Source organism: Chrysemys picta, chromosome 13 (genome assembly GCF_011386835.1).
Source record: "Chrysemys picta bellii isolate R12L10 chromosome 13, ASM1138683v2, whole genome shotgun sequence".
NCBI classification, from domain to species: Eukaryota; Metazoa; Chordata; order Testudines; family Emydidae; genus Chrysemys; species Chrysemys picta.
In genome coordinates, this window is record NC_088803.1 from 24,325,660 (window position 1) to 24,349,844 (window position 24,185).

The 24,185-nt window shown below is 46.8% G+C and overlaps 1 protein-coding gene across 8 annotated transcripts in view; it reads right to left on the bottom strand.

Annotated features, from left to right (window-relative positions):
* The window catches only part of NDRG3 (NDRG family member 3), a 106,670-nt gene extending 82,929 nt beyond the window's left edge, over positions 1-23,741 (bottom strand). For 2 of the 8 annotated variants that reach the window (XM_065566614.1, XM_008168153.4), the window contains exon 1: positions 23,585-23,741. The gene's annotated coding sequence lies outside the window, so the exon portion shown is untranslated. Of the gene's footprint in view, positions 1-22,120; positions 22,203-23,584 lie in introns of those variants that run through there. The other 6 variants (XM_065566615.1, XM_065566613.1, XM_065566611.1 and 3 more) reach the window with 4 other exon arrangements.
* Positions 23,742-24,185: the final 444 nt, after the last annotated feature.

Below are 24,185 nucleotides of genomic sequence, written 5' to 3' on the forward strand. Positions count from 1 at the left end.
GCAATGCCTCCTGGGGGCAAACGAGTCTCGCAGGGTGAGTGGGAACATGGGTTAAGCATCCCATGCGGCAGTTTTCTCCATCCCATCATTCCATGGGCATTCTGTTACATTTCGCAACTTTTTTCAAAAGCCCCACAAACCTGTGCACTGCTCTGCTGTACTGTGATGAGTGTTACAAACACAACACGCCTGAACCTGCAGTGTTTCCAGAGCTGCAAGACAGAATATGATGATACCCTGCAGGCTGCCTTGCTATGCACCATGGAAAGAAACAACTCAAGGGTGATGTTGGCATTCACAGAGCAGCTGCACACAGTGGACCGCTGTTTCTGGGCCCAAGAAACAAGCAGACTGGTGGGATCGCATCATTATGCAGGTGTGGGATGCCAGCAGTGGAGGCAGAACTTTCGGATGCACAAAGCCACATTCATGGAACTGTGTGCAAAGCTCGCCCCAGCCCTCCAGCGCAGCACCACCAAATGTGAGCTGCACTCATGGTGAAAAAGTGACTGGTGATCGCTGTGTGGAAGCTGGCAACATTGACTGCTACCGATCAGTCGGGAATCAGTTTGGAGTTGGGAAATCAACTGTGGGGGTTGCTGTGATGCAAGGGTGCAGGGCCATTAATCGCCTCCTACTACGAAGGACTGTGACTCTGGGCAATGTGTGAGAAATAGTGGATGGTTTTGCGGCAATAGTATTCCAGAACTGCAGTAGGATGATAGATGGCACACATATCCCTATTTTGTCACGAGACCACCAGCGGGGGCTGTTCAGGGAAGGTGCACGAAGCACGCATCTTTAAGAACAGAGGCCAGTACAGAAAGCTACAAGCAGGGACTCTCTTTCCAGACCAGAGGATTATCATTGGGGATGTTGAAATGCCAACAGTGATCCTGGGAGACTGTGACAACCTGTACCCCTATGCTCACCCCTTTTACAAGACTATGATAAATTTCGTACAAAGTATGCTTTGTGAACTATCATTTGAAAATTCATAATTTACTGATCATTATTGTCCTAGTAAAATATAGTGTGGCAACACTGTATGTAAAGTTATAGGATTCTACTATATGATATTACCAGAGACAGGTTCTGAGAATGGGGAAGAGTCACAAACCAGTTCCCCACAGACAAAAGGTTAGCCGACACCTCAGTCAGGTGTCAACAAAATCAAATGTACTACCACCTGTTAAGTGGCCATTCTTTCGCAGGAAAGAGGATGTGGGTGAAAATCTAGATATTGACAAAAGAAACAGCTGGGAGCTTCCCATTCACACAGACTTGATGCTTCCTGAACCTCAGCTGGAGAGGATTCTCAAAAAAAGAGAAAGGGCTAGAAAAGGAGAGAGGAGAAGCCACAAATTGTTCCTACTTTTTCTCTACCTACAACACCTGAAATACAAGGGCAACAGCTTTGGACTGAGGGAGGGATACTGACTGAAAGATACATCCAGTAAGACTGCTAAAAGATGTGGTTAGAGACACTTTGCTTTGAATTCACTTAGCTTCTTAAGTTGGGTATTAGTTGCATTTTACTTTTTATTTTCTTGTATCCAATTCTGACTTTTATGCCTCATTACATGTAGTCACTTAAAATCCATCTTCTGTCATTAATAAACTTGTTTTTTGTTTTATCTAGACCAGCGTGTTTGGACTGAAGTGTTTGGGAAACTCCATTCGGGATAACAGGATTTGTGCGTATCATTTTCTATTAATAAAATGACAGACTATGTGAGCTTGTGTTGTCCAGGAGAGAGCTGGGCAGTACAAGATGTACATTTCTGGGGGAAGTCTGGGACTGGGAATTCGCTGGTGTTTCTCTGCAGTGCAATTCAAGGGTGGCTGGCCGTAGCACTCTTGCAGTATATCTGGGAGTAATTTATCTGCTGGAGGCTGAGAGAGAGCAGGCCAGAAGTGGCTGCTCTCACAGCAAAGCAGTGTAAAAGGCACTCCAGGTTGGAGAACTGAGGGGGGGACAGCTGTTCATCAGTCCAGATTAAACCCTCGGAAGTGTCACAGAGATCCAGCCTACCCCTTATTCCTGTGACTCATGAAACCGTATACTGGCCACCTCGAAAGCAGAAAGGAGCGCTTCAACAGCAGGCTCAGCAGGTGTAGAATGACAGCTCAATGTGCCTTTGGACATTTGAAAGGCCACTGGTGATGTCTACTCATGAGATTAGACCTCAGTGAAGAAAATATCCTCATGGTCATAGCTGGCTGCTGTGTGCTCCATAATATCTGAGGCAAAGGGGAAGAAGTCCAGTGTGGAGGGAGAGACCTTCAAGGCCACATTTGCAACTGCTAAAGGAACAATGGACAGAGATACGATTATGAGTGCATTCACTCCCCTTGATCTACACAAGTTATAAGCACAACAGTCTCACTTCTCCTTGGGATTCACAGAGCACGGCAGCAGCCCCAGCCATGGTGAGTACGGCCTGGGGGAAAGGGGGCGAGTTGAGACAATAAGTGGCGGTAGCCCACGGCCATCTGTGTATGCAGACAGGGCAACTGAACTGAATACTGGCACTGTTTTCACCAGCAGTGGTGATTTTAGCTGATATCTCACTCCTGTGGGTAACAGAGGCTGAAAGGGAACAGTTACTGCATGCGTTCTGCTGCAGACTCTGTCCGTATGCTGCTAGTCTGTGTGCTGCAATGATGCCTGATGAAGTAACTGCTGACTGGCATGGAAAAGTATCCTACTGCAGTGGAAGAAGTGGCAGCCCTCTCCAGAAATCTTTGGCAGAGGATTGCAGGCTACCCCTAGCAAAGTTTCCTTGAGATCTCTATGGAGGATTCATGGGATGTCCTGGCGCACATAAACTATTCCGCAGGGCCCCCTCTGCCTAGCTGTAACAGGGAATGAGAAGCAGATAGCAACTCTACCTCTACTGGTTATTTCACCACTTGGCGACCCCCTAAAGCCTGCTTGTGGCACCCCAGAGGGCCCCAGACCCCTGGTTAAGAACTACTGCCATAAATCTCTCATTTGGTTTACATATGCCACATTACTCATTCCAGCCCCTCCCTTAAGGCTTCTAAATTTTACCCTCTAGGTTTCAGATCCTTATGCCTGGGGGAATTTTATGCCACTGCGCATGCGCAGAATTCATGTCCCCCACAGATTTCTTTGCTTCCCCACATAAAAATGCCATTCTGACAGGGAAGCTGCAAGAGAAGTCAGGCACCATTTTCTAACTGCGCAGGTACATTGTTTCAGGCACCCAGAACAGCTGGCAGAGAAGTAAATCAAGGCAGGGCTGGGGACATCCCAGCCAGTGGCTCCTACCCTGAGCCAAGATCAGCTGCTAGTCAGAGCTGGGCTGGAGGCAGGAGAGGATGGGACTTCCTCTTCCCCTGCAATTTGTAGATGGGGCTGTGTCAGATCGACACCCAAGAAAGCTCCCCCACCTGCAGGAAGCTCAGCATCCTCCCCTGCTTCCTGCCCACATTGCTTCTCAGCTGCAGGGGGAGGGGTCACGGTGCAGGGAGCTGCTCCCCCATCTGCCCAACCCCTGTGCATCTGGACCTTCCATACCCAAACACCCCTGCCAAGCCTCACCCAGAACCCCCTTAGCTCTCCATACTCAAACCCCACCCCACTGAACCTCAACCCCTGCACCCGGAGCCCCCCTGCCTCTGTACCCCCACCCCTGCACCCAGATCACCCCCCACTGAACTCCCTGTATTCAAACTGTCACCCTGATGAGCCTGAGTGCACACATCCAGACCCCCACACCACTGATCCCCAACTAGCTGCACAGAGACCCCTCCACTGAACCCAACCACTTTCACTTGGAAGCCCCTGCAGAGTCCCATTGCCCCTGCACCTGGAACCCCCCCCCAACAAGCCTGTGCATCCAGATCCCCACACACATACACCCCGAGACCCCTCACTGAGCGGCCTACACCTTGACTGTCCAACATAGAATCCTCTTACCCCACATCTGGATCCCCCCATACTGAGCCCCTCCACACTTGGATCCCTGCCCCACACCTGGTGCACCAGCACAGAGGGGTCATCACATGGAGCGCACAGCCTCTCAAAGGTTATGAAACATTCAGCAATGGCCCCAGTCTTGCTGTATGCAGGACACAACCGTTCCCATTTGTGGATTTTTGGAGAGGTGGGGCCCCCTAGTGTGGGGTTCTGCTTCCGCCATCCATCAAGGCCAGTTTATGCTCTCTCTCTTTTTCCCTCTCCTCCATTTCTTTGTGTCTCAGTTCCAGGACAGCTTTTTGCCTCACTGCTTCTGCCTCCATTTCTTTGGCTTGCAGTTCCAGGGCAGCTTTTTGCCTGGCTACTTTGGCTTGCAATTCCATGGCTTGCTTCTGGGCTTCCATGGCCTTCTCGTTGGCTGCTTTTAGTCTGGCTTCTTCTGCTTCCTGTTCTTTTATCTGCAATTGTCTTAATTCCACCCAACTCTGGTGCATCTTTTCATTTTCTTCTATCTGTAATCTGTAAAGCTCCAGCATTTTGGTAGCTTCAATTGGACTCATTTTCTGCTTTTCTGCCCCTACTTCCCTTGCCCAAAATAAGCAAACAGAAAACCTAGTAACTACTTTGTCTGTTCTCTAGCCACACTTAAAACTCACTTAAAATCTCCACCACTGTGATGAGTTCCCCCCCCTTCTGGGGTGCCACCTGATGTACTGGGGTCCCACTGAGACCACCTGTTCCACCAGCCTGGGCTCCCACACCCTGTCCTGCTAAGCCAGGCACTCAAGCCTCCTCTAGCACATACCCAGCTGCAGAAAGACACACAAACTGAAATCAGCACTGCATGGGAAGGCTTCAGCTAGGGAATTGCCCAGCACTCAAGTACACTCCCCCTCTAGAGAGTAAACCCAAAATTATATGGTCTTGCACTGCACAGAAAACTGTACAGTGTGAGCTAATTGAAATCCGCCCTCTCCCTCAATGTGGAGAGAGATATGCACAGCTTTTTGCACCCCGCACCCCACCCCCTGTTATGAATTACACAAACTGGGTTTAAAACAAAAAAGTTTATTAAGTACAAGAAGTAGATTTTAAATGATTATAAGGGATAATCAACAGATCAGATTACCTTAGTAAATAAACAAAAACTGCAAACTACAATCCAATGAGATATTAATATCTAGCAAATCAAAACTTTTAGAATGATACCTCACAAGACATACTTTATACAAAACATATCCTAATTACATGACAGTGGTGAATATTTGGGTGTCAGGGTATCAACCTAACTACGTCAAACTAAGTGCTACATCTCTTGCCGAGGTGTAGCGAGTGAGTTGCATAGGCGGGAGGAATGTTGTAGTGTAGAAGCTTATACAGTTAGTTGCGTTGACCTAATGCTGTAATGTAGACCAGGCCCCAGAGTCCCAGCCTCTCTGAACCCATCACCAACAGAACAGCCATCAGCTCTAAGGACATTTTGAAGCAACATGATCTTGGTCTTGTGGCACATGGTAACCGACAGTCCCCATACAAACAGTCAGTCTGCTCCTTTTTGCCCATGTGCTCCAGCTGCAATATTCCAGCCCTTGCCCTAGTCAGGCTTCTGTGTGTTGACTGTCTCAACTATCAGCTCATTGCTAGTGGTTGAGCAACAACCAAAGTTGATAGCCCTAGATTGATTAAGGCTTCAAAGCCATCAGAACATTCAACTAGGTGCCATGTCTTGAATAGTAAACTGATGTTCTAGCCCATCATGAAGGTTACACTATGAAATGAAGGTCATAATGAAGGTTACAATCCAAGATGGAAGCTGCAATACAAAATGGTGTTCACAATTTTAGACAGACACACACTGTCAGAGAGGGGACATTTAATGGGGCAATTCTCCTGTAGACACCTCCCCTCCTATTTGTTACCTCATAACACTTCTGTGACAGCTACACCAGTTGCTTCTATAGGCATGGTATTCATGGATTTTCACTTTCTTCAAGGCAGTTTAGCAACTGGAAACAATCAGCAGTAACCAGAATCCTGTGTCCAGACAGAGCTTTGCAGACCAGGTTGGGAATTCTACAGTATTTCCATGGTGCTTATTACTGTAGTGTTAGAGCCCTAATATTGATGCTAGAGAGACAAGGTGGGTGAGGTAATATCATTTATTGGACCAACTTCAGCTGGTGAGAGAGACAAAGCTTCTGAGCTTCTATGTAAGTTCAAAAGCTTGTCTCTCACCAACAGAAGTTGGTCCAATAAACAATATTACCTTACCCCCCCAGTCTCTCTAATATCCTGGGACCAACACGGTTACAACACTGCATACAATATTGATTGTGTCATTCCCACGTACTGGCAAGGACCAAGTCTATTAGTCATTGCAAAATATAGCATGATGCTACAGGATTGTGAAAAAGCCATTCCTCTCTCAATTGCTCAGCTTACACTTGCTTTATCCTTGTGGTATCACCATTGCAGTAGTTCTCCAGTCACCCTATAGTCTTGTTGCCTAAATAGGACTTTCTAGTATAAAAACAAGCAATTAGGAAAAAAACAACTTTCAAGCTACCTTTATACACCCTAAAACAATAAGGACACATTCATTTCCCTCTTCTGCGGATCACCTTTAGTACTGCCCTGCAGATTTAAGACTTCTCACCTGCAGGTTACAACCTTTAAATTCAAATAAAAACAAACAAATCCTATAAAATTCTTCTGGATGAAAATATTGTATCAATTTCAGCCAAGCATGAATCAAAATTTCTCCTTTACCTACTATTCAAAAATACAAAACACCTACACAAAATGAAAAATAAACCTTATTGGCTAAATAATAGTACTCTAAATCTAGTGTAGTCAAAAGCCACTGTTAGAAGCAGAAGCCTCCAATTTTATTTCTGCACAGACAATCAGAAAGACCTAACTAAACAGAACAGCTTTCACTGTGTAACTTATGGCAGCTGTTGAGTCAATATAGAAGCTTCCAAGAATACTGCCCAAAAGTCTGTTTAGCAGTCAGTAAACTTCTCTATTTTTGTTGCACTTTACAAGGACATTAACTTAAACCCAGTCAATTTCAAAATAGTTTCAGGTACTTCACTTGCCTGAGTCCTGCTGCCAGAATCTATGGTTTTACAATTACACAGTCTTATTTTTAAGAATACTTTTTCTCTTTCCTGTTGCTTTGTAAAAGAACCACACAAACTAAAGGTGAAAATTACAATCCAATGAAACTGACCGTACACAGTGTAATACATGCACAAAACGAAAAAATTCATAACAAAACGAAAGGCATTTTTCATTGTCTAATCTTTCAGTTATAGGAAACTCGGGCATCAGTTGCAAGAGAAAAGGGTACAATTTTTCAGACAAGAGTGTGATTTTTAAGTTTATTGTGTTTCTTTAACTTAAGACGCCCAGGATGCATTCACAAAAATCAGAGTAATTACACACTCATGCCTGGTATACACACCAAGTTGTACCAATACAGGTGTGATTTTAATACTTAGTTAAATCAGTGCAAATTTGAATGTAGACACTTTTGTTAGCTTAAAACTGGGATTACACTGATTTAAAATTGAGCCTGTAAATTTACAGTTTTAAACGGATACGAAAGTCCACACATAAAAATTGAATTGGTTTAGTTAAACAAGGTGTGGACAGAGGCAAAACTAAGTCGACTTAGATTGTTATAACTTTCTAGTTTAGACAAGCCCTCCCATCGCAGCACTTCCCCCCAGTGGATATCCTGCCACTGTGAAGTAGCAGCAATCATCATGGGCCTGATGAGAGTTCAAAGGAAGACATCGCCTGGTCCACTGTCAGTTTTCATATCTTTCCTTTCCTCTTCTGAATGTTACCACCACAGCACCGTAATCAGGAGGCTGAGCCACAGGGCTTACCCCATGGACACAGCAATCAGCCACTTACTCTCATGCTGTCTACACTGACTGGAGAATGGCTCCCATAATCACATCTTGGGTGCAGCAGTACAGGTAACTGCTAACAACTGCCTACTGGAAAGTGCAGCAGAACAAGGACAGGATTAGCTGCTTCCCTCAGCCACTAGGGAAAACACAACAAGACACAATCAGTTCAGTCTGCAGGGAGCTGTGTGGGGTGGAGCAGGTAGAGCACAAGAGATATCATCAACAACACTAAGGCCATGTCTACACTGGCAGTTTTTTCACCAAACCACTTGGGGCAATAGCATCGACAGTGAGAGCAATGCACCGTGGGTAGCAATGCACAGCTTTCCACCTTCTGCTGCTAGGTCTTGTGGAAAGGCAAAGCGGATCACAGCTCATCATGGGTCCAGGCTCAATGTCATATGAGACATTTTTTTCCATTCCAGCATTCTACGTGCTTCCATCTTCAGTTTGCGGCATTTTTCAATGTCCCTTTGTTTTCTGCTCATCCTGCCATCTGTGTCTGAAAGAATGGATCCCGCACTGCTCTCCAATGCTCTGCTAGCTGTCAGTAGCACATTGTGAATGGCAGTGCGGTTAATTGTGAAGTTCCAAACTCAATAGGATTCACAATTGCCTCATGTGCTGTCTGACATCGAAAGGAGCAACATTAGATTACTTTTGGCATTCACAGAACAGCTGAACATGGTGGACTGTCGCTCTTGGGCTCAGGAAACGCACTGAGTGGTGGGATCGCATTATTATGCGGGTCTGAGATGAGGAGCAGTAGCTGCACAACTTTCGGATGAGGAAAGCCACCTTCCTGGAACTGTGTGCTGACCTCGCCCCAGCCCTGTGGCATAGGGACACCTAAATGAGAGCTGCCCTCTTGGTGGAGAAGTGCATGGCAATTGCAGTGTGGAAGCTGGCGACTCCGAACTGCTACCGATCGGTCACAAATCAGTTTGGAGTCGGGAAGTCAACCGTTGGGGCTGCGTTAACACAAGTGTGCAGAGCCATTAATCACATTCTGCTGCGAAGGTCCGTGGCTTTTGGCAATGTGCGTGAAATAGTGGATGGCTTTGCAGCAATGCGTTTCCCTAACTGCGGCTGGGCGATAGATGGCATGCATATTCCAATCTTGGCACCGGACAATCTTGCAATGGAATACATCAATAGAAAGAAGTACTTCTCCATGGTGTTGCAGACGCTTGTGGACTACTGCAGGCGTTTCACTGAAATCAATCCGGGGTGGTCCAGAAAGGTGCATCATGCATGTATGTTTAGGAACACCAGTCTGGGGCTCTCTTTCCAGACCAGAAGATTACAGTAGGGGATTTTGAAATGCCCATAGTGATCCTGGAAGACCTGGTGTACCCCCTAATGCCATGGCTCATGAAGCCTTACACGGGAAACACAGATAGCAGTAAAGAGCAGTTCAACAATAGGCTGAGCAGGTGCAGAATGACCCTGGAATGTGTGTTTGGCATATTAAAGGCATGCTGGCGATGCCTTTATGGCAGGTTAGACTTCGATGAGGATAATATTCCCATTGTCATAGCTGTGTGTTGCACACTGCACAATATTTGTGAAAGAAAGGGTGAAAACTTTGCTCAGAGGTGGACTGCTGAGGCAGAACACTTGGCTGCAGCTTTTGAGCAGCCCAATACCAAGGCTATTAGAGAGGCACAAAGGGGGGCAATTTGAAACAGGGAGGCTTTGAGGCAACACTTTGAAGATGAGAAACAGTAATGTATGTTGCTACGCTCTGGACTACAATATTTAATGAAATAGAGTTTTGTTAGGAAGCACTCGTAATTTTTGTGGCCTAGGATTCAATGTAAGCATGTGATTTAACTGCTTGTTAATTTGTTGCTGCCATCTGCTATCACAATTTCCAAGAAATAAAGAGTTATCATTCAAAAAAATTTGCTTTTATTGCGCGCGCGCACACACACACACACACACACACACACACAATTGCTGGGGGGGGGGGAGGGGGGAAGAGAGGGGGGAGGGGAGAGAAGGTACCAGGGCAAGTTTGACTTTCAGAGCTGTGTGTAAGTCCAGCTATCATTTGAAAAGGTGTCCGTGGGGGTGGAGTGAATGGGAAAGCAAGAAGCCCCCGACAGCAGAAAGGAACTCTCACGTGGAATTTGGGGAGGGCATGGGAAAGAGTTTTCAATGTGCTGAAAAGGAGGGCGGGTATGCATGCATCTGCTCAGCCTGAAGGGTTATAAGGGACTGTATCATCTCAGTTTGCCTCTCCACAACTTTAATCATCCTCTCAGTTGCGTCCCTAGCATAGGCCTCACTTTCTTTTCTGTCCTACCTTTCAATTTCCCTCCTCTGTCTGTGTACCCTGTTTTCTGCACCTGAGCATTGCATCACCTCCCGGAACATGGCTTCCTTGCTCCATCTTGGGTGCTCTCTTACCCGGTGGAAGCACTCCGCCAGTGTGTAGGGAGTGCCTTTGAAGGCCATATCTGAATAAGCGCAAGGAACAGTACACAGAAGTATGATTGTTAAGTACATGCACAGCACTGAAACAGTACAGTAAAATACACCTCTAGTAACATACCAATCTCTTTCTCACTGATCTTTGACAAGCACACATGCTGGTGAACACCCCAAGCTTGGTGAGTTTACCCCAGGGCGTGAGATATTGTACACTGGAAGAAAATCAATATGAAAAGATCGCGGTGCAGTGGACTAGGGACAATAGTCTAAATTTTCCCACCCTTTTCACAGGCAGGGGTCATTGTACCAGATATCTCATTCCTGAGTGTAAGTAGGGAAGCAAGAATGCATCTACTACACACTTGCGGCTTCCACACTTGTGCTGCTTTGGTCCCTGCGCAAGTGATTGCAGAATGGTGCATGAAAGTTTCCTTCAATGGGGGAAAAGGAACAAAGCAGCTCTGCCAAGGAACATTCCAGAGAAGATTGGCAAGTACCTCCAGGAAAGTTTCCTAGAGATCTCTCTGGAGGATTCCTGTGAAATCTCGGTGTGCATCAACTCCCTGCTCCACCATACTGCTTAGCTGCACAAGGAAATGTCCAGCACACAGAAACACAGTTACTGTTGTACATTTCTATTCCTGCAACCCACCCCTGCACTTCATAAACCAAAACCACTTACTAGGTGGTCTCCTCTCCTGCTTCTTGCTCTGCCGAGACTGGCTAGACACTTCCAGAGTGGAGAACCGCTCCTGACTGGACACACCACCGGACGACCCCACCGTGGACTCCACACCATCGTCTGCCTCCACCTCCTCATCAATGACTTCGTCCTCTGGGTTAGGTCCACTTTCTGCTGGCTCCAGCCCCGCCGAAGTATCGATGGGGCTCTTTGCGGTGGAGGTGGGGTTGCCGCCAAGGATAGCATCCAACTCTTTATAAAAATGGCAGGTCTGGGGCGCAGCTCCAGAGCAACAGTTTGCCTCCCTCGCCTTCTGGTACACGTGCCTCAGCTCCTTGATCTTTGCTCTGCACTGCAGCGTGTCCCAATCACAGTCCTTTTCGCACAAGCTTTGAGAAATCTGCCTGTAGGCATTGAAATTCCTACAGCTGGGGCACAAATGGGACTGCACAGCCTCCTCTCCCCAAATACTGGGCAAATCCAGCAGCTGCACATTGATCCAAGTGGGAGAGCGTTTGCTGCATGGAGCCGCCATAGTCAGCTGGGAAGATGTGATGTGAGCTCTCCACACCACGGAATAGAAAGTGGAATTTCAAAAATTCCCATGGCTTTAAAGGAGGACAGTTGCCTACCTGGCTTCAGGGCAGCGGAGTTGAAACTGCTGACCAGAGTGGTCAGGATGGGCATTGTGGGACACTTCTGGAGGCCAGTTGTGGTATCTACATTGGCACTTCAGCGACAAAACTTTTGCATAAAAGGCCCTATGACTTTTGTTGCCGAAAGTGGCATTGCAGTGTGTACACCTCCATTGTTTCATCGCCAAAAGCTGCCTTTTGGTGAGAAAAACTCTGCAGCATAGATAAGACCTTAATTTGGAAGGATGGTAGAACTATTTCCAAGCAGACTAACTCAATCCCTCCTGTCCCCAGACTTCCATGGCAGTGAGAACGCTGAGGCCAAGGGACAGCCTACCTGGTCACTGCCAAGGCAGAAATAAGAGGTTTTACAGAAAATAATACTGCATTAAGTCCTAAGATCACTCCAGATTCTATTTGACCTCAGATACACAAATGTGTACCCACAAGTGAAAGAAACCTGAAGCCAGCCAATACACATCAGAGTGCAGAATGTAAGGAAGGAAGCAACAGCTTGGGAAAGAGGAGATTGTCCATGGCACTTGCCTGAGAACAGTTAGAAGTCTATGCCTTGGATCAGACCCTGCTAAATTTCATATTTTGAATCTGTTTAATTATTGTGGAGAAACATCCTCAGTCTGGATGCATACATGTGTACAATCAGGTTACTGAAAAATTAAACACCGTATTTATAGGCAATCTTAGCTGTCTAATGATAACACCTAAGCTAAGGAACACAAGTCTGCAATCTACAGAATCCCAGTGTAAACACAGAACAGCACTTCCAAAGTGTCAGGATGAGTGCCAGATGACAAAAGTTTCCTATTTCTGTCTGACTCAGCATATACTTGACAATTGCTTCAAATGGTGCTATATCAATCACTGAAGTCAAACTGTATATTGAAGGTACATTATGAATGATCAATTGTACCTCACTATTATTAAAGTTCCAACTACTTTTTTAAACTCCGATTTTAAGGCTTGTGGGGACCATTATGACCATCTACACTGGTGTCCGGAATAGCATGCACAGATCAGAGAATTTCACCCAATAATACCTGCATCAGGCCCAAATTACATTGTCCTCACTCAATGTCTGACAACTGCCCCAAATACTCTGATATCTCATTTGGAGTGAGACACAATAACATCCTTCTCCCGAAACTAGTCTCAGCCCTATGTGATCACATTCAGTCTTAGAATAAAGCTCTTTGGTATTATTTCAGTACTGATGCTGAGGCAATGTTATCAATGTCAGTTAAAGTGTGATGATGAGACACCAATATTTATATTCAAAAACCAAACTAGTTCTGCTACCACAAAGTATAAAATTTCAGTATGAGTCATTTATGTGGGTTTCTCCAGTGAGAGCCTTTGTCTGTAGAGCTTGAATAATCCAAAACTGGAGCTCAAGGGCCAGTCATTTATTGAGAACATTGTACAGGTTTCCATTTGCTTATCTAACTACAGCAAACATCTCTGGATAGCATTCCAGCTGCCAAGTTAAAAACAGAGTCATCAAGATGAACCAAGGCCTCCATTATTGGAGTGTTCAATAATGCAGTTAGAACAGCAGCAGGATAAAACATCTTACCTTCCTCCTTCACTACAACAATTATGCTGGGCCAAGACAGCTGTTCTACAGACAAGTCCTAATACATCCAGAGCTACTCCCCAATCCCAGGTATAGCATACACAGTACAAGCATATTCTCCAAAATATGTTGTTCTCAACATAATCTGGCAGCAGTGTAAACTCTGGTTATGGAAGGTTACAATGTCAGCACTGAATAAAGCTATAGAAATAGACCTCACTAAATACTCAGCTTTTACTGTTTTAAAAAGAGACCGTGATAATCTAGGAGACAGCTATTATTTAAAGGGACACTGGATAACTAAAATTGAAAATTCACAGTGTTAGTTATTAAAGCTGAAAATTTTAACCATCTACTTTTAATCAATTTTATTGTGTACTTTTTGCACTTAACAGTGCAATTAAAACAGATGTATTATATTTTAGGTATAGTCAATTTAATTTTCTGATTCTCATGCACTACCACATAGCTGCAATGTTTTGCTTGAAGATATAATGGGGGAATGTTTAAATACAAAAGCGAACCAGCTGAGCGGCGAACAGCAGAGGCTAACAGCGGGAGTTTGCCTGGGAGTTCGCTTGGGGAGAGCGCACCGAGGCTTTCATCTGCAGGTTTCTCTGAGTAGTTCCTGCAACAGTTGAGGAAGCTCTTAAGAGGACGGTGATATGGAAGGTGAGCGATCAGCTGTTGTAACCTGCACAGGTTGTGCCATGTTTGTCTTTCTTCCACAGGACAGAAACGACTTTGTCTGTACAAAGTGCAAGCTGGTCTCCATATTGGAAGAGAAGGTTCGAGGGCTGGAGAAACGAGTATCGACTCTGAGTTGCATAAGGGAAAATGAAGATTTCCTGGACAGACGTCAGGAGATGCTTCTACGGCCGCAATGTTCTGAAGATTCAGAGCAGGCGCAGCAGGGACAGAAGGATTGTGAGGAGGTTTGGCAGCATGTGACCTCCAGAAGGAGAAAGAGGAGCGTCCATGCACCAGCAATGGAAATACAGGTGAGCAATCGTTTCCATGTTCTCTCTACAGGTACTAATGTGGAGAGTGTACTAGATGACCCATCTGAGGGAAGGGAGCAGAAGGAGACTCCACCGATTGGAAGGCAAAAGATGCACTGTCCTAGGGATGAGGGTTCCACGACCACCACTCCCAAGAGGAGGAGGAGGGTGGTGGTGGTCGGGGACTCCCTCCTCAGGGGGACTGAGTCATCTATCTGCCGCCCCGACCGGGAAAACCGAGAGGTCTGCTGCTTGCCAGGAGCTAGGATAAACGACGTGACGGAGAGACTGCCGAGACTCATCAAGCCCTCGGATCGCTACCCCTTCCTGCTTCTCCACGTGGGCACCAATGATACTGCCAAGAATGACCTTGAGCGGATCACTGCAGACTACGTGGCTCTGGGAAGAAGGATAAAGGAGTTTGAGGCGCAAGTGGTGTTCTCGTCCATCCTCCCTGTGCAAGGAAAAGGCCGGGGTAGAGACCGTCGAATCGTGGAAGTCAATGAATGGCTACGCAGGTGGTGTCGGAGAGAAGGCTTTGGATTCTTCGACCATGGGATGGTGTTCCAAGAAGAAGGAGTGCTAGGCAGAGACGGGCTCCACCTAACGAAGAGAGGGAAGAGCATCTTCGCCAGCAGGCTGGCTAACCTAGTGAGGAGGGCTTTAAACTAGGTTCACCGGGGGAAGGAGACCAAAGCCCTGAGGTAAGTGGGGAAATGGGATCCTGGGAGGAAGCACAAGCAGGAGAGCGCAAGAGGGGAGGACTCCTGTCTCATGCTGAGAAAGAGGGACGATAGATGAGTTATCTTAAGTGCCTATACACAAATGCAAGAAGCCTGGGAAACAAGCAGGGAGAACTGGAAGTCCTGGCACAGTCAGGGAACTATGATGTGATTGGAATAACAGAGACTTGGTGGGATAACTCACATGACTGGAGTACTGTCATGGATGGATATAAACTGTTCAGGAAGGACAGGCAGGGCAGAAAAGGTGGGGGAGTTGCGTTGTATGTAAGAGAGGAGTATGACTGCTCAGAGCTCCGGTATGAAACTGCAGAAAAACCTGAGAGTCTCTGGATAAAGTTGAGAAGTGGGAGCAACAAGGGTGATGTCGTGGTTGGAGTCTGCTATAGACCACCAGACCAGGGGGATGAGGTGGACGAGGCTTTCTTCTGGCAACTAGCAGAAGTTGCTAGATCGCAGGCCCTGGTTCTCATGGGAGACTTTAATCACCCTGATATCTGCTGGGAGAGCAATACAACGGTGCACAGGCAATCCAGGAAATTTTTGGATAGTGTAGGGGACAATTTCCTGGTGCAAGTGCTGGAGGAACCAACTAGGGGCAAAGCTTTTCTTGACCTGCTACTCACAAACAGAGAAGAACTAGTAGGGGAAGCAAAAGTGGATGGGAACCTGGGAGGCAGTGACCATGAGATGGTCGAGTTCAGGATCCTGACACAAGGAAGAAAGGAGAGCAGCAGAATATGGACCCTGGACTTCAGAAAAGCAGACTTTGACTCCCTCAGGGAACAGATGGGCAGGATCCCCTGGGAGAATAACATGAAGGGCAAAGGGGTCCAGGAGAGCTGGCTGTATTTTAAAGAATCCTTATTGAGGTTGCAGGAACAAACCATCCCGATGTGTAGAAAGAATAGTAAATATGGCAGGCGACCAGCTTGGCTAAACAGTGAAATCCTTGCTGATCTTAAACGCAAAAAAGAAGCTTACAAGAAGTGGAAGATTGGACAAATGACCAGAGAGGAGTATAAAAATATTGCTCAGGCGTGCAGGCGTGAAATCAGGAAGGCCAAATCACACTTGGAGTTGCAGTTAGCAAGAGATGTTAAGAGTAACAAGAAGGGTTTCTTCAGGTATGTTAGCAACAAGAAGAAAATCAAGGAAAGTGTGGGCCCCTTACTGAATGAGGGAGGCAACCTAGTGACCGAGGATGTGGAAAAAGCTAATGTACTCAATGATTTTTTTGCCTCTGTCTTCATAAACAAGGTCAGCTCCCAGACTGCTGCACTGGGCAATACAACATGGGGAGAAGGTGACCAACCCTCTGTGGAGAAAGAAGTGGTTCGGGACTATTTAGAAAAACTGGACGTGCACAAGTCCATGGGGCCGGATGCGCTGCATCCGAGGGTGCTAAAGGAGTTGGCGGGTGAGATTGCAGAGCCATTAGCCATTATTTTTGAAAACTCATGGCGATCGGGGGAGGTCCCAGATGACTGGAAAAAGGCTAATGTAGTGCCCATCTTTAAAAAAGGGAAGAAGGAGGATCCGGGGAACTACAGGCCAGTCAGCCTCACCTCAGTCCCTGGAAAAATCATGGAGCAGGTCCTCAAGGAATCAATTATGAAACATTTAGAGGAGAGGAAAGTGATCAGGAACAGTCAGCATGGATTCACGAAGGGGAAGTCGTGCCTGACTAACCTAATTGCCTTCTATGATGAGATAACTGGCTCTGTGGATGAGGGGAAAGCAGTGGATGTGTTATTCCTTGACTTTAGCAAAGCTTTTGATACGGTCTCCCACAGTATTCTTGCCGCCAAGTTAAAGAAGTATGGGCTGGATGAATGGACTGTAAGGTGGATAGAAAGCTGGCTAGATCGTCGGGCTCAACGGGTAGTGATCAATGGCTCCATGTCTAGTTGGCAGCCGGTTTCAAGCGGAGTGCCCCAAGGGTCGGTCCTGGGGCCGGTTTTGTTTAATATCTTTATTAATGATCTGGAGGATGGTGTGGACTGCACTCTCAGCAAGTTTGCAGATGACACTAAACTAGGAGGCGTGGTAGATACACTAGAGGGTAGGGATCGGATACAGAGGGACCTAGACAAATTAGAAGATTGGGCCGAAAAAAACCTGATGAGGTTCAACAAGGACAAGTGCAGAGTCCTGCACTTAGGACGGAAGAATCCCATGCACTGCTACAGACTAGGGACCGAATGGCTAGGTAGCAGTTCTGCTGAAAAGGACCTAGGGGTCACAGTGGACGAGAAGCTGGATATGAGTCAACAGTGTGCTCTTGTTGCCAAGAAGGCTAACGGCATTTTGGGCTGTATAAGGAGGGGCATTGCCAGCAGATCGAGGGACGTGATCGTTCCCCTTTATTCGACATTGGTGAGGCCTCATCTGGAATACTGTGTCCAGTTTTGGGCCCCACACTACAAGAAGGATGTGGAAAAATTGGAAAGAGTCCAGCGGAGGGCAACAAAAATGATTAGGGGTCTGGAGCACATGACTTATGAGGAGAGGCTGAGGGAACTGGGATTGTTTAGTCTCCAGAAGAGAAGAATGAGGGGGGGATTTGATAGCAGCCTTCAACTACCTGAAGGGGGGTTCCAAAGAGGATGGAGCTCGGCTGTTCTCAGTGGTGGCAGACGACAGAACAAGGAGCAATGGTCTCAAGTTGCAGTGGGGGAGGTCCAGGTTGGATATCAGGAAAAACTATTTCACTAGGAGGGTGGTGAAACACTGGAATGCGTTACCTAGGGAGGTGGTGGAGTCTCCTTCCTTGGAGGTTTTTAAGGCCCGGCTTGACAAAGCCCTGGCTGGGATGATTTAGCTGGGAATTGGTCCTGCTTTGAGCAGGGGGTTGGACTAGATGACCTCTTGAGGTCCCTTCCAACTCTGATATTCTATGATTCTATGAATCCAACCTGTCTCTTTTTAAAATAATTTTGTGAAAAATTCTAATATTCAGTTCTACTTTAAAAAAAACTAATTATGGGACCTATTTGACACAGCCCCTTTAAATTCAAATGTACAGGTATGTTTTCCATCTAAAAAGATGACTAACATTAAATATGAGCTATTTAGAGCTCCACTGGAGGAGTTTTAAAGGTGACCTGTGAATAAAAAACATGAATCAAACAGCTTTTGTTAATAATGAAAAACGATCTCAGCTTACATGCAAAGTTCCATGAGGAATACAAATAGGGCTGTGTGACAAGTGTGGAGACCTAAGCTGTCAGTGTCAGCAGCATTTAAACTTTCCCAGCTCTTACGGTTGCAAAGATAGCCTTCTAAATGTGAACCAAGTGTAACTGATGTAATGTCACCTGCTTGAGTCTGCAGACAGACAGCTCCAGTGCCTCTGTTACTGCTCATAGGCAAGTTTTAAGGATGAACACTTATTTTGTTCCCAGTCTAGAGCTTCCTCCCGCTTCCCAACCCTGTACAGTGTAACCCATAACCTAGTTCACCAGAAAAGCTCAAGTTTTCTGGAGAGAGCCTCCCAATGACTATTGAAATCCCACTTTTTATTCTATTGAAATCCCATTTCCGCTGTTTGCTCAGTCACACTCCCATAGTCTCTGCCACCACTCCCTGCTGTGCCTGCCCTAGAAACAATCAAGTTCACAATTATCTGTGTGCTAAGCCCAGTACTTTATCACCCATCAGTCTCTCCTCATGAGCTGTGCACATTAAGACAAAACAAAACAAAAACATGCTGTTGCACAATTTGCACTCTCTTGGGTTTGGAGGACACCAGACTCCAATAGGGAGGAGGGCAGACAGAGCACTGAGGCAGTGGGGCCTTTAACTCCTAACTCAGTGAGGGAGAGGGTGCTGGATGTCTCTAAAGGGCAGACAAAGGTCAAAAGGATGGCAGGGGGAACTGCCAATTCTCACACAATGGTAAGTTTCCCCTAGTATAATCTCCCATCCTCTCACACCCCACTGCAACCCAACTGTGCTTCCCAAACATGATTTCCCACCCTCCCTGCAGACCTTCCAAGGTACAATCCACACCAGTGAGGTGCTGTGTAACCACCTGCCCTGCAACCTGGGTGCCTTACAATGCTTTCAAGTATCAGAGGGGTAGCCGTGTTAGTCTGAATCTGTAAAAAGCAACAGAGGGTCCTGTGGCACCTTTGAGACTAACAGAAGTACTGGGAGCATAAGCTCCTTTCGTGGGTAAGAACCTCACTTCTTCAGATGCAAGTCTTGCATCTGAAGAAGTGAGGTTCTTACCCACGAAAGCTTATACTCCCAGTACTTCTGTTAGTCTCAAAGATGCCACAGGACGCTCTGTTACAATGCTTTGGTTTTGTAGCTCTCCCCCAAGTTGCTCACAAGCAGCCTGCCAACATATAAATCACTCCCCAAATATCTGTGTGCAGCCACAGCCAGGATCCAGAACCTCTGATCTCTGCAGCCTGCCAGCAAACACCAGCCACACCCTAGCTCCCATCGGCCTTGGTTACTATTTTACCAACACATGCCCAATCCCAAATTTCCCCCCAAAACATGTATGTCCAGCTCTCTCCTGGACAGCCCAGATACATGAGGTCCATTGTCCCTCTAAGGGCACAATACACAACAGCTTACCACCTTAAATGGAGTTACCCAAACAGTTTAACTTATAAACACACTGGATTTGATTAAACAAGAAAACAAGTTTATTAACAAAAGAAAATAGGATTTTAAATGCATTTAAGTGCAGGCATTACAGTTAGAAATGGTTACAAAAAACCCAAATGCTTTCTGATGCTAAAACTTAACAAACTAGGCTTGATTTAAGGCAAAGTTCTTACCCATATGCGCCTGTCAGCATTACTGACCAGCCTTTTTGGTCAGGACCCCTCCCCCAAAGTCCAACCGTTTTTTTGTCTTCTTAGATGCGGGGGCGGGGGTCTTTTGGGGTGTTTGCCCCTCACCTTTATATCTCATTTCCCCCTTTGAAGTGCAAGCTCTTGAGAGTTATTTCTAGGTAAAAGTTCTTTCCAGCTGAGGGCCAGCTGGCATGAAATCTCCTGGTGAAGAGTCTCAGGCTATTTTTTCACATTCCTGTTTGCCAAAATGCACACTTTCTTTGTCCCCTGCCTTTCCCCTTTCATTGTCTGAGGACTCTGTTTACTGTTTATATGTAAATTTGAGGTAAACACAAATCCCTTTAAGACCTGCTTGGTCTGTTTTGCCTAATTGTTGCTTCATGAGTTTAAACATACCCTACCAACACCACTTTAGATATAATTCATAACTTTACATAGAATGATCCCAAGCACATTTCACCATGATATTATTGACCAGTGAATTATGAGTTTTCCAATGATACCTTACAAGGTATACTTTGTACAAAGTATATTACAGAAATGTGTTGGCCACTGGGTGAATACAGGGTGCATTCAGTCACACCCTCTCAAACTCCTTCTAGTCCACAATAAGATGGGTCACTCTCCTACAGGCTTTGGGCTCCCTCCTCAACAAGGCCTAATAATACTGTGCTCTCAGACCTGCTGCTAACTTGAGTGGGGAGATATTGGACCAAGCAGTAGAACCTAAGTCTCTTCCATGGCAATGCAACTTCCCAACCTGTGCCACAAGACCAACTGTCAGACTGTCTTTATTATTCATGTAACTGAACGCTTGCAACCTTCCTTAGAAGTGACAGTGTTGCACATGGGGTTGTCTGCTCCAAACAGTTGGGCTCTTACAGCACATAATTTTATGAGAATGTTTAATATGGTCCCAGAGGCAGTTAATTTAACAACCACCATATTTTTGAATAACTCATTCTGCCTTACATTAATATCAGGTAAATGTAGACACAGAGCCAAATGAAGTTGCAAATGAGGAAAAAATTGTCACAACCAACTCCTCTCTCCACTCACAACTAGACAAAACCTCAGATTTAAGGAACAGCTTGTTTTCATCTCCCAAAAATTATTACATTTAGGCAGACTTTGCATACTCCTGATGTGCTGAATTCCTTCCTATCTTTATCAGAGGCTCTCAGCACAATATTTTAAAGCCATTTGATTTTTTTTAAATTTGCAGCTGACCTTCAATGAAGTCAGAGCGATCGAGAAAAAAAAAATCAATATATCAGTGACTAAGGTTTATCTGTGCCGTAGTTTTCCCCAGCATCATGAAGGCTTCCATAACAATAGCCTCCCATGGATGATTTCAATGAATAAATCATATCCATCTGTAAACTAGATGGAGAACACAGCCTTAAAATATACTTTTAAAAATGGGAATATAGAGATTATTTACTAAAAACATGGCATGAAAACCACTTAGGGGAGGAGCTAAAAACATAATTCAGGCAAACCTACCCTTTCATGTTTCTAGCCCTTCTGTTTGCAAAGAAACCCTTTGGAATGAGACACCAAGGCTGTGCTAAGTTTGCTGACAGACAGTGTCAATGCTTATTCCCCAGCAGCAGGAGAGTGAAACTAATGTGACAATTGCATTACCGCTCAGTGTTCTGTCATGTCAATTTCATTCTGCTACCTGGGAAAACCTTGAGTAGCAACAGATGCAAGCACTGGAGCACACCCCAAAAAACAGAAGATGGGGAAGGTGTAGTAAAAAAAATCAGCCCTCCCTAAACAATCAGATCTGGCTAACATGGAGTAGACATCTGGCTTCTCTCCTTTTCAGCAAGGAGAGGTGGGCAGAGGCTTTACACAACATGAAGCCCAGGATCAGGCATAACATCCTGGTAGGAACTGGAGCACCCTCCTCAATACAAGAAGCCGGAGATGAGACTGAACTTCTCAGACATTTGGGCCCTGGACCTCACTTCTCGACTGTCTTCCCCCTTCCCCCCCCCTATCAGTCCCAGTTTGGCAGATTTCTGGCAGCCCAGGTTAAATATCACTCCTTCAAAGAGGAATTAGCAGTTTTCTGCACTGCATTGCTTCTCTGGTTTAGGAAGCTAGAAAACTGGGAAAGAATCTTTTCTGCAAGTATCCAGTTACTTAACACAGGTGATGTGCAGAAGCCAACATTTCCAGTATCAGATTACCAAATTTACAAGCTATTCCCCTATAGGAGTGGGGTCTTACGATTTTTATCTGAGCGCATTATTTACAACTCAAGCAGGGATAAAAGAACCCTATTACAACTTAATCCATTTCTAATGGAGATTTTCTGCTCACATTTGAAAATCCCAGGATCAGTGTTGATGGAGATGAAGGCCAGAGAACTGGAATACCAGAAGTTTGAAACCTTAGATCTTTTGGGAGCTGGAGTTAATTGGAAAAAAAAAATTGCCAAAAAGTCAACTAGCACCATTAAGAGGTCTGAAGAAATTCACCAGCAGCCCGTATTACAATCCATTTGCCTGACCATGAGATAACTTTTGTTAAGGTATGAGGGTATGTCTATAGCAGGGGTCGGCCATCTTTCAGAAGTGGTGTACCGAGTCCTCATTTATTCACTCTAATTTAAGGTTTTGCGTGCCAGTAATACATTTTAACTTTTTGAGAAGGTCTCTTTCAATAAGTCTATAATATATAACTAAACTATTGTTGTATGTAAAGTAAATAAGATTTTTAAAATGTTTAAGCTTAATTTAAAATTAAATTAAAATGCAAAGCTGCCCCAGACCGGTGGCCAGGACCCGGGCAGTGTGAGTGCCGCTGAAAATCAGCTCGCGTGCCGCCTTTGGCACGTGTGCCATATGTTGCCTACTCCTGGTCTACAGTTAAAATACTACAGCAGCAGCACCACCACTGTAGGTTAAAGGCTTCGTTTACACTAGCACTTTTGTTGGTCAGGGTGTGAAAAAACACTCCCCTGACCGACATAAGCTTCACAGACAAAAGCACTGGAGTGGACACCGCTATGTCAGAGGGAGACGCTGTCTCACCGACATAGCTACTACCTCTCTTTGGGGGTGGTCTAATTATGCCAGCCGGAGAGCTCACTCCCATCAGCATAGAGCAGCTACGCAGGAGACCTTACAGCGGCGCAGTCACTGCTGTAAGGTCCCTAGTGTAGACACAGCCTCAGTGTAAACGCTATGCCAAAGGAAGCGGTTCTCCCTACAGCATAGGTACCCACTTCCCCGAGAGGTGAAGAATTATTCTGTGGACCAACGCTGTCTACGCGGACGGTCTGGGCGATAGATTACCTCCCTCACACGCCTGCGACACAACTATACCAACGTGAGCTCCCAGCGCAGATTGGCCCTGAAACTACAGACGGGGTGGAGAGCTACCGCCCATCCCCGCCGCTTGCTCGGGTGCCCCTGCCTCGCTGCGCCCAGGGAGCCCCCAGGACTCCCATGGGAAGTTCCCCATTCGTTGCTCCCTTTCTCCTGAATCGCGTCCTGCCCTTCGGCCTCGCGCCGCCTAGGGAAGGGACCGTCCCGCCCTCGGTGCCCGGGGAGCGCCTGCCACGGACACCCCGCCGCCGGGACCACCCCAGCGCAGGCACGGGCTGCAAGGCGCCGGGGCGCTCGCCCGGCGCGGACCCTGCTGCACAGCGGGCGGGGAGAGCCCAGAGCCCGCAGCGCCCACCCCGCCCGAGCTGCGGAGACCGGCGGTGCCGCCCGCCCAGTATCTGGGAAGGGGGCGCTCTGCGCCCGGGCCCGCGAGAGAGCCCCGCCCGGCTCTTACCGGGCTCGCAGGGGAAGAGGCAGCTCCGGCGCTGGCAACAGCATGTGTGAGTGCTGAGCGCGCCTGCGCACTGCACGGCAAAGTGCTCCGGGCTCCCGCACGTGCGCAGAGCCGTGGCAGGTCTCAGAACTACAAACAAGATGGCGGCGGCGCGGAGGGAAAAGGGAAATCGCGCTGCGAAACGGGGGGCGGGGCTGCGTGGGCAGCGGCTTCTCTTCCCTCTATCCCCCGGGGGCTGGCTCCCTGCCCAGAGCAGGGCCGAGCTGGGGTCACGGCCTAGCAGGGCCAGTGCCGCTACGGGGCCCGGGTGGGCTCTGAGTTCCCCCCGCCCCAGCTCGCTGCGGCGCTGGCAGGAAAGACTCCCTGGAACCTGGTCCTGGCTGCGGAGCAGACACTGAGCCCCCAGCCCATCGCGGCTAGGATGACCGGCTGTCCCGTTTTTAAGGGGACAGTCCTATTTTTGGGGACTTTTTCTTATCTAGGTGCCTATTACCCCCCACCCCCTGTCCTGTTTTTTCACAGTTGCTATCTGGTCACCCTAATTGTGGCCAGGCGCCGCCATCCCCGCCTGGCTCCGAGCCCCTGGCCCATCACAGCCCAC